Source organism: Peromyscus eremicus, chromosome 13, assembly GCF_949786415.1.
Source record: "Peromyscus eremicus chromosome 13, PerEre_H2_v1, whole genome shotgun sequence".
Classification (NCBI taxonomy): domain Eukaryota; kingdom Metazoa; phylum Chordata; class Mammalia; order Rodentia; family Cricetidae; genus Peromyscus; species Peromyscus eremicus.
Window position 1 is genome coordinate 22,224,453 of NC_081429.1, and position 14,843 is coordinate 22,239,295.

Sequence of the window (14,843 nt, forward strand, 5' to 3'; positions counted from 1 at the left end):
TAACAAAATAATGTTCCTCCCCTGCTCCGGTACATTCAAAGACCCTAGAACCTATATGGTGCCCATGTAAATAATACTGCGTGCACCATCAAGAGATCAATCTCTCAGAAGCTCAATTTTGAGCACCTCTGAAGGGATACAGGGTATATGTGTGACTGGCAATGGTCTCGATTGATTCTCATGAAAGACTCAAGGCCAGCAAGGCTGTTTGACAGAGTAACAGCAGCAAAGGCAAAATAAGAGCACCCACCTTGCCTACTCTGAGATACCTTCATGCTCAAATTCTTGTGTATACTGGCATTAACTGTTCTATAGCCTGAATGAGGTAAGAGATGACATTTCCCCTGTGAGGTAAGATATGACACTCTCCCTGTGAGGTAATTGATGGCATTCTCCCTGTGAGGTAAGACATGGTACTCTCCCTGTTGGGGCAAGACATGGCACTCTCCCTATGAGGTAAGAGATGGTACTCTCCCCGTTGAGTCAAGACATGGCACACTTCATATGAGGCATGTCACTTTCCCTGTGACAACATGGTATTTTAAGAAATTAAGAGCTTTGCACAGGAGCCTGAACTTAAGTGTACTATCATTTATCTCAAGAACACAAATCCTAAATTATGTTCTCTAAGGACTTCCTGAGTGAATAACCCAATTAAAACTAGAAGATCATGGCATGGCAGTGTGCCATGGTAACCCCAGTACCTGGCTGATGGAGGCAGGGGGATCCATAAGCTTGAGACCAGCCAGGGGTACTTTATAAATTCAAGGCCAACATGAGCTATATAAAGAGCTCAGTCTCAAAAACAAAATACACAAGTCTCAAAGCTGGTTGTAGTGGCTTATCCATGCAATTCCAGCACCTGGGCAATGCAGGCAGAAAGAGAGAGATGGAGATTATCCTTGGGTACAGAGTGAGTTCTACAGCAGCCTAGGCTTACACGAGACATGTCCCAAGAATCCACAAACAAACAAAAACAACAAACAAAACAAACACCCCAAATGGAAACTAACAAACCTACAGCTAGGCATGGACTTGAAGCTGGAGCAATTGCCAAGTATGAGGCAGGGCCTTGAGTTTGATGCATATCACCACCAAAGGGATAAAAAGACCAAACCAAGGACACTATTTTTAGGTGCAGAAGCCTATCTGACACATTTGAAATCTGCCCAGGAAATGGGCCATGGGTGTTTGAAAGTAGTACAGATTCGACCCATGAACTTGAACTGCTCTAAAAGCTGGTGGAATGGAGGCCACAGGTCTCCACGTCTTCCCCACATATCCCATGAGGAGGGAGGGAAAGGATAAGGGCCCATGGAGACCCACCGTAAACTTGATATGCCTTTGAAATCTGCTGTTTGAGATGTTTCAGACAAGAACAACGCTGCATTTGGACTCCGTAATACATTTTCTTTGAAATAAGATAGTGTTTTCTATTTCTACTTCCTATCAGCTTCTATCACTGATCCTCGGGGAAAGTGAGTCTGAAGAGATGCCCCCTGCTCCTCCTCGCAGTTCACATCATCCGTGATGGGAAGGTGGCGTAGTGCAACGGTGGAGGGCAAGCTTTCCCCTTTCTTTGCACTTAGAGCATATTCCAGCTAAAGGAAGAAGTCCAGGCTGGTCTCAAACTCATAAAAGTCCTCTGGCCTCAGCCCAAAAGAACTGAACTGTGGTTGCAGGTTTGCGAGACCAGACTCGGCTTAATGAATGAACTGGCTTTGAGCAAATGAGACCTCATAAGAAGGCCTGGGCTTCTACCTCCCCACTCTCCAGGCCTCCCTTCCCCCATTCATTGCTAAGCTCGGTGAAGTTTTAAAATAACAGTCCTTTGGAAAGGAACCCCACTTATTCCAGATCCAACCTGCATATTTTGCCATTTTCCATCCATTTTTACCATCTTAAGATGACAAGGGGAATTCTGACTCACTTTCCATCCTGTTTATTAAATTAAACAGACTGGACCAAGCCCAAAGCACTCTCCCAAATGCTAGTTATTTTGCAGTCACTTAAAATATATGGACAAGAGAGACTAGGGGTAGGCCAAGGTCAACTCAAAATTTAATCAGCATAACCCTTGGACTATAAATCCCGAGTGAAATTCATGCTTAGACATAAAAATGTCAGGGTTAATCTGCAGACTTTAGATTTTTCAATTGTAGCAACATTTTTTTTCCCTAAGTAATAAAGGAATGAATGGAAAACTAACACAACAGTGTCTGTTGATAGGCATGGATGAGACCTGTCAGTCACTGGGGACAGAAGATTGTCACTCAGCCTTAATCAAGATCCAGAGAATGCCCCACTCTTGTTCATTTTGTCTTGCTATGCAGGAAGCATTAATCCCATTATCAGACAGACGTATATCTCCTGATAGACAATGTAACCCTAACCCTAACCCTAACTCTATCAAGATAAAATGTTGCATGGAAAAAAAAAAAAACCCAAAGCACAGGCTTTTCCCTGTTACCCTATTTTGCTCATTTAACCAAAAGTGGCTATTGTGAACTCAAAGATTCCCTTTCCACATTCTTTGTGGAAAAGCACCATGTACCAGATTAATAGTAACAAGAAGGGAACGCCTCCTAAGGCATAGAATTTAAATCCATGCTTCATAAACCAAAAAAACTCTGTGCACCAAGCAAGTGAAAGAAAACTGAATAAATGGTGTGGCTTTTTCTTACCACACTGCTGACAGGAAGAACAACTTGAAAAATTAAACTTTTCTATACTGAAGATATTTTACAGAAAAATTCTTAAATTCATGTAATAAAAATCTAAAAAGAAAATGTTTTCAGTGTGATCTACAGCTCTTAAAATACACTCTTTCTAAAAGCAAACGTTTGACATTTGACTCAGTAGTTACCCAGAGTCAGGGCAAAAGGAACCGAGTCTCCCATAGCACCCTGGCATCCTCTCTCCATGTTCTTGTAACTGTGCTGTCTTAGAGGAAACTGCCAAAGCAGAATGACAAACACAACACAGAACAGAACAAAAGGGGCACTTAGTCAACAGTGACACTAGCCCCATTAAAACGAAGTCACACGAAGATTGTCTTCTCATATTACTTTCTTTCTAGGAAAAGAAGTCTCAGAATCCTCCAGCAAACTTGGTGAAAGACACAGAAATGCCAATCAAATCCTGCCCCACAGTATATGATGGCCTCTATAGCCAAAGACCAGGCATCATCCCACCCTTTGCTATTTAATATGAAATGTACAGGAGCTGTGTAAGGCCTGGGTCACCCATATTTATACGATTCTGCATCTAACAAAATTTAGTGGTCAATGATAGTTCTAATACAGCCACCATTTCCAATTGTCGGTCAATACAAATGAAGAGTTCAGCCACTTTACTAACAAGGAAACTGAGAGGAGACACAGCCTTCTGACTTTTACTCCATTTTTTCCCCCCAAAACATCAGGTTGAAGCTTCTCACACTGAAAACAACCCCAGCATCATACAGAAATCAAGATTTAGGGATCAACTCCAGACAGCACGTTCCCTTCTTCCATTATCCACTCATGATTATTAACAGCTCAAAACAGGCCAGGTATGGTGGCATACACCTTTAATCCAAGCCCTTGGGAGGCACAGGCAAGTAGATCCCATGAATTCAAAGCCAGCCTAGTCTACATAATGAGGCCCTGTGCCAGAACAGCGACAGCATGACAACATTCAAACTATTAAGGAACCCACTGTAATCAACTGTTTACATTGATTTTAATGATGGCCAGAAAGACAACTTCCTTGAGAGCCAAGAGCACACATCACATCACACTTCTATGAGTGGTCTTTATCCTCTTTAGTTACTTATTTCAGGGAGTAAACATGCCACATTTTACTTTTTTCTCAACAGAATGATATACATGTCAAAAAAATATGGGATGGGAAGCGGGCAGGAGGTGGCCAATATAACTCTAGCCTAGAAAATGCTCTGGAATTCAATCCATCCCCTGCAGTCTCTGTTATAAGCACTCTGTGGCAGGGATGCAATTTAAAAATAAATAAAAGTAGGGACTAGAGGGATGCCTCAGCAGTTAAGAGCACCGGCTGCTCTCCTAGAGGACCTTGTTTTATTGCCAGCACCCAAAGGCAGCTAACAATCATCTGTAACTCCAATTCCAGGGATCCAATGCCCTCTTCAGGCATCCACAGGTACTGCATGCACATGGTACACATACATGCCTACAGGCAAAACACTCACACATAGAAAATAAAACTAAAAAAAAAATAGTTTGGAATTTAGTACAGGCCTTCAAGGACATTACTCCTCTATGAATTACTTCATCCTATTAGAAAATAACTGTTGGTACCCAAGTGTCTTTTCCAGTCCCGAGAGACAGGTTATGAAAAGTTTAATATATAGAATATGCTTCTTATAAAAAATAGAACCTAAAACTAGTTCTATATTGTTTCTACACACATAGCAAATGCAGTTAACAATCTCCTTTGGTACAGCTGCTCATGAGTCTACAGACCAAACTCTTGAAAAGACTGAAATAACTGCTTTATCTCAGGGCATGTCCTTCAAGGGGATTAGTAGGGCTCTACCCCATCTCCCCCTCTTGCTTTTTGACCATGATGAGTTGAACAGCCCCCCTACATCATTAGTTCCTGCCATTATTTACTTTGCTATCACAGGTCCAAAGCAACAAGACCAAGTGTTTATATGTTCCGAGACCTAGAGCAATCCTTTCCTCCTTATTGGCTGATTACCTCAGGTAGTCTGCAATAGTAATGAACACTGACAAGAAGTTGATACCTACAAAGAATCCTGGGGAGAAGGGAGCGTGATGGTACAGAATGAAGCAGAGGGAGAGGAGTGAGAGGATTTCAGAAATGGTGACTGTTGAAGGAAGGCATCACGGCCTCTGTAAAGACCGAAACATAGATAATGAAATAAATGGTTGTGGCTTCGGACAAAGAAAAAGAGAATTCTAATTGTATCACGTAGCAAAATATAATTGAGAAGCCTCTGCAGCAGAGGATGGCAATCAATGCACAGGGGACTCCGGACAAAGTGTCATCAGCAATCCCAAGTGCGAAATCCTCACACATGAGAGTCTCACATGTGACACTGCAGTATCTTGGTTCTGTGGGGAAGAACTGGTTATTCAATAAAGACCACCAATACATACTCGGCTCCTGGGCCATGTCAGCGAAAAAGCAAAGAAAAAGTTAGTTATTCAACCCCATGTCTACAGTAATCTTATCATCAAACCCTACAGCAGTTAACAGTTTTCCAACCTGCCACTGCTTTTCGTGAATGTGAGATGCTGTTCTGGTGAATTATCATCTGTGTGAGCCAAAGTTAGATCTGTCCCCAAGTGATACCTCATACCGTACCAACAGTAACTTCTAGAGGAATTCAAGAAAGACATGTAGAGAAGACTGTGAAGATGGAAGAAATCTACAGCCAAATAACCTGAGACTTGGCATGGTCAGGGGAGGGAAAAAGAACTTGGGGAAACTCAGAATATTTTACCATCAACAAAAGAAACTTCTTTATACTGAAAATGACAATAAACATGTAGAAGGGTAAGGAGACTGGAGGAAAGGGTTATGACGAAATGGAAACAGCATGTATGCAGCTAAAGACACTCAGATTCAGGATGAGTGGCTGAACACGATCTCCAGCCTTCCTCCTGGAAGCCCAGGTTTTTGACAGGCAGTGAAGGTGGCATTTCAGACAGTGGGGCACTTGGACCTTGGGTTCCAGGGTTACCAGCTACAACAGGACAACCAAGGGATCTTATCAGTGCTACACATAAGAAGAGAGCTTGGTCCTTAACCCACATCTGGGAACTGTCCAGAAACAGAAGTCTTCATTGAAAGTTTATGTGGAAGACTATTTGTTCCAGCTTGTTAGTAAAAGGAGAACTGAGTATCTGCTCATCAGCAAGGGGCAGGGTGAGCAGATCCTAATATACCCAACAGATGGATAGACAGCTAAGCAGTACAACGACCAACTTGGATGTATACTGGCTTGGTCACTGCATGGCATATTATAAGTGGGAAATGTCTCAGAGAGCTATGCCGGTAAAGAAGAGTGGAAAGCTTCCCTTTGTGTATACATTTTCACATTCATGGAAAGCTGTGGCAGGTTTGAAAATTATTCTGGTATAGACTTTGGTGATGGTGTTAGTGTAGACACAGGGTGAACTTTCCCCTAACTGATCCCTCCCACCCCTTGGGTCACTATTAAGACCCAGCAGCCTATTGAGCGTTTAGCATGAAGAAGGCAAAGGACAGGTGTGGTCAGTGGGCCAGGATGGACGGAAACAGTTTGAAATTTCCCCTAATTAAGATAAAACAGACTAAGCTAGAAATCTAACCACAACTACTATTTATTGAAGGTTTACTAGATATTCGATTTGCATACTGAATTCTGACACCAGCTTCATGAGCAGAGACCAGTATGACTCCCATGTCCCAAACTGGTGAGCTGCTGGGATACTAGATCCCTTGCCAAGGTAACTGCTGTTGAGTGACTGGGCTGGGATTCGAACAGGAACAGTTTGGTTCTGAAGCCTGGGCTGGGATTTGAACAGGAGCAGTTTGGTTCTGAAGCCCACTGGCTGACCCCCTAGCCACAGATGTTCTGAGCCAGCCCAGGACACTGCTCCAAGGCACGTCTGGAGGCTTATGGTCTGGTAGATTTTGTGCGTTTATGGAGTGAGGGACCCGAGGATCTTGTTTCCACAATGTGCCGGATGACCTTCTTCTCTACACCAAATTTCAAATCACCACTTCACTGAGAGGGCCCAGTTTCCTCTCCCAGCTTAGTGCCAGCGTTTGCCTGGGGCTGAAATCTGTGAACTAGGGATCTGGGCTGGACACTTGGCCTCAGCTGTAAAGACAGCAATGAACTTGGGCTTTAGAGAGAGAGTGTCCGGCTTCAGAGCCTGGTTATGCTTGAAATTTGATAAGGACACACTCATCAGCATCATTTCCAGAAACTTCCTCGGGCTTACAGGTCTTGTATTTCACTGGTGTTTTGTGGTGTTGTTCTTTGGGGAAAGCTGTCCTCATCTAGGACCCAATAGCTGCCACGCCCCTGGAACAGAAGGAAGGTCTAAAGTTCCAAGGTTCCCAGAGATAATGTGCCAGGGAAGAAGAAAAGGAAGGTGGACCAGGTGACCTCAGAGTGTTGGTGCATACCCTAGGAACTGAGAGCAGGCCTGGTGGCTTGGAAGTCTACCCCCAGAGACACGTGGTGATCAGCAGGAGGCACCTAGGTTGGGCTGAGCGTAAGGGAGTCCACAGCATGAATCGGTCTGCCATTTCTCCAGCTAGAGTCAAATGATGCAGAGGGAGCAGGTGATGGTAGTTCCTCGGGGTTGTGGATAAGCGTGAAGGGCAGCAGAAGGCCAAGGTGGCAGGGAGTCTAGGTGGCCAGGGGAGCAGTGAGATCCTGAGGGAAAAGGCTGACAATGTCAGTGGTGGGTGAGAACCAAATGAGGCCTGGCAGGAGCCTGCAGGACCCGAGGCATCCATTCACAAAGCCTGGGGTCAAGTCCAAGTTCCTGACTTGACTGCTTACGGTGTGTGTGTGTGTGTGGGGGGCACTTCTGGAGTCTGTGCCTGTGAGTGTCATCCCCTTGAGCTTCCGAGTCCCAGCGTAAGATGTGGCTGTATTTCTCCCTCGTGAGGTTATAGGAAGGCATTGATGAACAATGCCGGTGGAAGGTTCCAGCTCTACATCACAGCACAAGAGTTTCTCCTTAGTAAACACCTAATTCAGTGGCTATGTGTCTCAAACTTGGGGTGTTTTGTTTCTTTTTGTTTAAAATATTTGTATTGATTTGAAGAGCCAAATCCAAGATAGCTTTTCTCTACACAGACGAGTTTCCTCTCCGACCAAACTCAAGCAGAGCTTTTGTGGGCCTTTCTTCTCTATTGGGTCTCCACCACGGTGTACAAAGATTTGAGTCGGTGCCACCTGGGTTCCCAATAGCTTAAGGCCCTTAACATGCCTGCCTGAGAAAAGGCAAGGCTTCCACAAGGATTTAATTTCTTTCTCCCAATACCCCAGGGCAGAGCCTGAGGGGCAGCAATCCAATTGGGTCTAGTCAACAAATTCAGATGGGTTTCTCATGGACCAACCTGTCTCCAGGCCTTTCTTGATCTCCTACTCCCCATAGTCCCCATCCCACCACCTTTCCTTGTTTCATTGATCTCTCTTTAAAGGGCCAGTCACCTTGCAAATCAGAACATCTGTAGCCACCGGATAAAAATCTGTCTTCGCTGCACTAACGTCCGGCCATGTTTAGTCTTTGACTTTACACGTGAGCCCCGTACAGGTTTCAGAACTTGAGACTGTGTGGAAGTAACTACTGTCTAGTTCATGCTCTTATGCCCCTTCTCTTCTCACAGCTAAGCTTCACTGCCAACTTGACTGGACATATAACCAGCAGTGAATCAACTTGGTCTGTCTCAGGGTGGTTCTGGTAAAGATTTAAGGGTAATACCATGCCATGGACCGGGTCCCAGGGTGAAGGAGGAGGAGAAGGGAGCTGAGCACCAGCATCACCCACTGTGCTGGCTGACTGCAGATGCAATGCACAAGAGCATGAGCCCTCCCCCTGACCCGGGCCCTAAATTCATTAGGGTTCATGCTACACCCCAACCCTAATGCTGACCTTAACCCTGAGGAGCCAGAGAGAGTGAGCATGAGCGCCAGCAAGCACAAGCCCTCCCCCTGACCCAGGCCCTAAATTCATTAGGGTTCATGCTACACTCCTAACCCTAACCCTGACCTTGACCCTGACCCTGACCCTGACCCTATCCCTGCCTCCATAACTCCTTCAATCTGAGGGGTGGGACCCTCACACCATCAGTCAAAACAGACTCTTGCTAAAGTGAGGTGTTTCTCACACAGTGAGAGAAGTTACTAGAACAAAAATACTCTCTCCCTCCCACACTGCTATCCTGTGTTCCCATACATCTCATTCGTCCTCTGGCCCCAGAAGTCATTTTGTTTGGAAGTATTTTAGGCCACAGGCCTTGCTGTATTAGATGCATGAACAAAGCAAATGGATGATAAAAATTTGCTCAAGGAAATCATTCTCCACAGCACCTCAGAGTTGTGTAGGTAATTAAATCATAAATCAAATCTTCATATAAACAGTCTAACCATATTAGTTAATTAATTCTAAGTTCTTACAGAAAATTTCTAGCACGTTTAATTTTCTGTTTTCTTCCAAACTCAGTTCTATATTCCTAGGGTTTATAACCCACCAGTAGGAGATGAATTTAATTTAATAGATTAAAAGAATAAACCAGGAAGAATAGAATGTAAATGCCTCTGTCTGTATCTAGTGAGTGGCATTGGAAAAATAGTTTCTATTCTTTTCAACTAAACTTGTGAGTGTGTGTATGTATGTGGCTGTGAGTGTATATGTGTATGTGTGTGTATATACATGTGTGAGTGTGTATGTATATAGCTGTGAGTGTGTATGTATGTGGCTGTGAATGTGTATGTGAGTGTGTGTATGTATGAGTATGTGGCTGTGTGTGTAAGTGTATGCGTGTGTATATATGTGGCTATGAATGTGTGTGTTTGTGTGTGTGTATGTATGTATGTATGTGATTATGAGTATATATATGTGTGAGCATGTGCATATATGTGGCTGTGTGCGTGTATGTGGCTGTGAGTGTGTATGTATGTGGCTGTGTGTATGTACAATACTGGCTGATGTACTGGCTGATGACATGTTCTTAGGGCTGAGGACAGAGGCTTAAGATACCCTCCTTAGTGCAACGCCACAATTGTTTATGGCACATCGTCCAAGACTATAATCCCAGCCCCCTTTCTGGATGGTCCTGGTCTCTGTGTCACTCACTCAATATGTTCAATCAAGGAGCACAGTTAATGTCCCCAGCACAGTGCCCAGTGCTGGGGTCAGGCCACTAACAGGTTTGTTTCCTCTGGTGTTACGTGAGCAAGATGGCCCTGCATACACCAAGGCATATCTGACCTGCTATGCACACTGGTACAGGAGGACCCAAGGGTCAGAGGCTGTGTCCTCATGAGAGCTTCCCAGTAGGCTTTCAGCACTGATCAGGGCATCTAGGAGCACAATGTCAGCATGGTAGAGCAAAATGGACAACAGGGAGCCGGAAGGCGCGTCAGAGGGCAACTGTCCTCTGTGGTTTGTTGGCTTCAGGAAGAGTCAGGACTGACAGAGTGAACAGAACAACTGTTCACAGATAGGAAAATTAGAGTGACGGCTGCCTGAGCATTCACCGCTAAGCCGTTAACCTCACAGGAGGGTGCAGAACCGTGTCTCCCCCGACCTGCTGTCTAACTGCAGTCTCGCTCTTGCTTCCTGACCTGTAGGAGGCTCATGTTCCGTTCATAAACGTGTGTAGGAATGTATTTTGTTGCTACTAATACAACGAACCCTGGTGCCAAGATACCTGGGCAAACACATAAAGTAAGACTAAGTGTGTGGAACCATCCTGGGCTGCTGGGGGTGTCTTTCAGTACGCTGTGAATATATGTTGTTCCCATTGGTTAATACATAAGATGCTTTGGCCTATGGCAAGGCAGCTTAGAGGCAGGCAGGAAATCCAAAGAGAGAGACAGGAAGGAGAAAGGTGGAGTCTATGTTTACTTGGGTCCGAGCATCTGCAGGACTATGGGTGAGAGAGATTTGTCTGGACTGCAGAGGGCCAGGCAGGCCCCGAGAAACTTCTGGCTACATTTGGCTGCCCAATGTGGAGCAAGGAGTTTGCACCCCAAACCTGAGAGAATTGAGAAAAGGGTTCTGAAATGGAGCCAAGAGCAGCTTCCTAGTTGTGTCTCCCAGGCAAGTAGTGAGCTACGGTATGGCGGGTTCCCACTGCCGTGCACAGAGGTGTCTCCAAGCCATGCAGCACACTGCATGGTGGATTTAGCCTCTGCTAGTACAGACAAAACAAAACAAAACAAAAAAAGGTTTCTGGGCTACATGCTCCTTGATAGAGGCATAGACCTACCGTCTCTCAGAGTCAGTGGAGAGCATGTCTCCCAGAGCTGGCGGTGAATTACCTCCACCATGTTGGGAACCTGAAGTGGGCAGAGCCAGCAGCCAAGGCTGCCGGTTCAGTCCTAGCTACGCTGCCTTTTAAAGTAATAGATTCACAAAAAGACAGATTCAAATGGAATAAACCTCTAAATGGTTTACATTATATGTAAAAATGTACATAGGCTTGGAAGAGAGAGGAAAAGAGGATAGACAGTTATATACAGAAACAGGTAATTTAAAAAAATAAAGTCTTTCAAGAGACAGTAAAAGCAATATAAAAATAAACCACATAAGATAGAAATCACACAAAGAATTTGGATACTGCATAGTATTATACTGTTTTTGAGATTTTTTAACTGGAGAGTAACATTTGATTGTAAAAGCTGCTGAGTTATATGTATATTTTAAAGGTATCTTGACTTCAAAATGTATATATAAGGATACATTGCTTTGGAAAAGAGGTTCTGCTTTTGTTTCCACAGAAGATGAGAACCTGTAGATTGCATCCAGGCTAATATGGTTTGATCAGGCAAGATCCTCTAAAAGGTCTCCAATGACACCATGGCCCAGATGATCCAACATCCAGAATCAGCTTCAAAGCAACTGGCTGAGATCATCTATCCTCACAGACTACAGCCAAGATTTAACTATAATTCTTAATTTTCTCAAGATCCCCATACGATTGCTAGTACCCCCAACAGGAGTGTGAAAAGCTGTGCCCAAATTCCCAAAATATTGTTTATAAATGTCTATTTTTATTTAAAAGGGGTAATTATAAATGCAATCTCTAAGAAAGAAAAGGGGAGAGTATAGATATGATAGGATAAAAGGGTAGATTATTGAATCTACTTTTAAAGAACAACTTGTTGCTATGTATTTTAGTTTATTGATACAAATTTAAAGTTAATTTTGTTATACTGTATGTATATTTCTACTCTTGTTTAAGGTATTATGTTTGTATAGCTCATTTAAAATTGTAATGTATAATTAAGAAATACAGATTAATATTTAGTCATCTATGATAATCAAATTTATAGTCACAATAGTTAAATTTTTTAGATATACAAAGATATATTTCAATTAGGTAGGTCATCTTCAAACACTTCAAAGACCTCTAGAATATGGCATTTAAAATGTTTTAAAAACTTAGACTTTCTGGACAATGAGACATGTCTGCTCCTGGCAGCACGGATTTACTTCAAAGATGATGATGGGCATCAAAAAAAAAAAAAAACTCCTTATGCAGTTTGCTTTCTTTATTGCAAAAGTTAGCCATTTGGGCAAGAAATTATTCTTGCCTGGACTGCTTGACAAAATGTTATATCGACTGGACATGCAGAACCCATGGAAAAATGACCACTAAATTTAACCAAAACAAGGCAAGATCAGGTTTCTGCTTCATAGAGGAGACTGCCAGAAAATCTGCAGGATACAGGGAGAAGCAACTAAGAAACTCTAGGCCTATAGGCTGAAGATGGATGCCCCAACATTGCAAAGGAACTTTGGGTGACTGTCCAGGCAGCCAGCTGTCTCTGTTACTCTAGATTCTTGGAAGTTGCTTACAATGCACTTCCTATTTACTTAGGTAATATATCCTTCTGGGATCTTTGATAGAGTTGAAGACTAGATAATTATAATTATAGTTTTCCTTAGTCATGATAAAAGATAAATTAGATATGAAACCTTAGACTCACAAATATAGGATAGATAAAATATTTTCTTTAATTTTGCCAAATAAAAATAGACTAGATATTGTAACTGTAATTCTTATTTGATAACTGTTCTATTATATATAATTTTACTATATTAAAACTAAAACCTTCCTTTTCTATTAGATAGAAAAGGGGAAATGGTGGTGGATGTTTTTCTGTAAATATGTGTTGTTCCCATTGGTTAATAAATAATCTGCTTTGGCCTATGGCAAGGCAGCTTAGAGGCAGGCAGGAAATCCAAGAAGAGAAACAGGAAGGAGAAAGGCAGAGTCTAGAGAGACACCAGCAATGCCAGGAGAAGCAAGATGTAAAAGTACCGGTAAGCCACGGCTACATGGCAACTTATAGGTACATAGAAATGGATTAAGTTACAAGAGCTAGCTAGCAAGAAGCCATAGGCCATAAAGTTTGTAAATAATATTAAGCCTCTGAGTGATTGATTATTTTATAAGTGGATAGGGGACTGTGGGGCCGGGTGGGACCAGAGAAACTGTCTGACTACAGTTGGCACCTTGAAGGGGCTCCATACCTGTCATAAAATGATTGAATGAAGCCTTGGGCTTGAGAATAAATCTACAGAAAATCATAGTGTGACTACTGGCAAAGTCTGATAACTGTTACAAATGGGAAATGAATCATTAGTGAGATACATTTCTGGATAAGCCAAATTGCCATTAAATTGGCAACAAATATGGAAGAAGAGTAGTTTTTGCTTTCTTCCTGGTTTTTGAGCTATTCTGACCCACTATTGCTTTAAATCTTCATGAAGTAAATGATGTAGGCAGTCCACCTGCAGCCACGAGAGGAAGGGTGGCCGGACACTGCAGTGATGGGTGTCCTTCCTACAACAATTCATGGTAACATGCACTACTTCTGGGAGTGGCTTTGTTGGGTATCTTATTAATCACAGATTTCCCAGAGGGAGCTCTGCTGTGGAATGTCCCTGACTTCATGGTTAGTAAATACCATGTTTCATTGGATGGTGGAAGAGTACAGGAAAGACAAAGAAAAGGGGCGACATAACTGGGTTTCCCTTTTAGTTTGGAGTCAACTCATTTTTAATGACTTGCATACAAGGCTGGTGCCTGGTCATATGTTGCAGGGAAAGGAGGTTCGATTTCCTCAGGGATTCCAGATAGCCCTCTGTTTGACATCTAACTGGAACCACACTAGTCAATCCCTAAATGTAAGGGTTGGAGAGGAGAGGAGCCATGCTAAGAAAGATGCTGTCTGTCCTTCAGTTACTTGATTGGTGGGAGGGACATATCAGAAGAGTTGGAGAAGGAAGGGTCTTACTAAGCAGAATTTGAGTCGGTAAGAGAAATATTCTTAAAAGCAACCTGAAAGAAAGAGAAATGCCCAATAAGCCTAGTGCTCTTGGGCTCTAGAACAGAAAGCTGAAAATACACTTAGACTTCTAATGCAGAAGAAGGCAGAATTAGTATACATGCTTTATCTTATCAACAGATATTTTTCTTGAATATCAGCTGCTTTATGTTTTCAAAATACAACCACCTAGGCAGTTGTGATTTCTCATCATGAGTTAAATGCAGCATGTTTCTTAAATAAATGTTACTGATTCTTCTGGATATATAGAAGCAAATGCTGAAGTGGAAATTAGATGAGGAGTCGCAGTGAGTTTCCCAGTCGGCTTTAGTAATGCCTGCACACCAACAATAGCCTACAGTATCTGGGCCCTTTGAAAACAGATGGTGGAGTCCTGACCACATGACTTGATTAGCAATCTTGACCGTGACTTGCATTGTGGCAGGGTGAAGCATTCTAGAACTCACTAAGCACTCACCTTCATCTGGAGTAATTTACTGGACTTTTCTACATCAACATACAGGGACACTCACTTGAATTTGGAGCTAGTGAGTGTGAACAAGCTACTTCCGTATGCTAGAGGTAAGCACCAGGTTGGGCTCCAGGACTCTAAGCCATTCAGGGTTTCTTCAACTTTGCTGAATTATTTAGCACACTTCACTTGCAGATGTGACCCTGTTCTATGTAAGTGCTTTGCTTTGCAACAAGGATGTAAAGAATGCAATCAGCTCAGCAACAATGGCACATCCACAAAGGACTGCTTGACTGGCATCCTTAAACAGCTTCAGGG

At 43.0% G+C, this 14,843-nt stretch overlaps 1 protein-coding gene and 1 long non-coding RNA gene across 3 annotated transcripts in view; one reads left to right on the forward strand and one right to left on the reverse strand.

The window, feature by feature from the left end:
- The window catches only part of Ptprm (protein tyrosine phosphatase receptor type M), a 713,675-nt gene that overhangs the window by 239,735 nt on the left and 459,097 nt on the right, over nucleotides 1–14,843 (reverse strand). The window lies entirely within an intron of this gene.
- On the forward strand, nucleotides 400–5,761 carry LOC131923047 (uncharacterized). The gene is made up of 3 exons (XR_009382489.1): nucleotides 400–456; nucleotides 4,645–5,660; nucleotides 5,732–5,761. It is a non-coding gene; the product is annotated as an uncharacterized LOC131923047 (long non-coding RNA).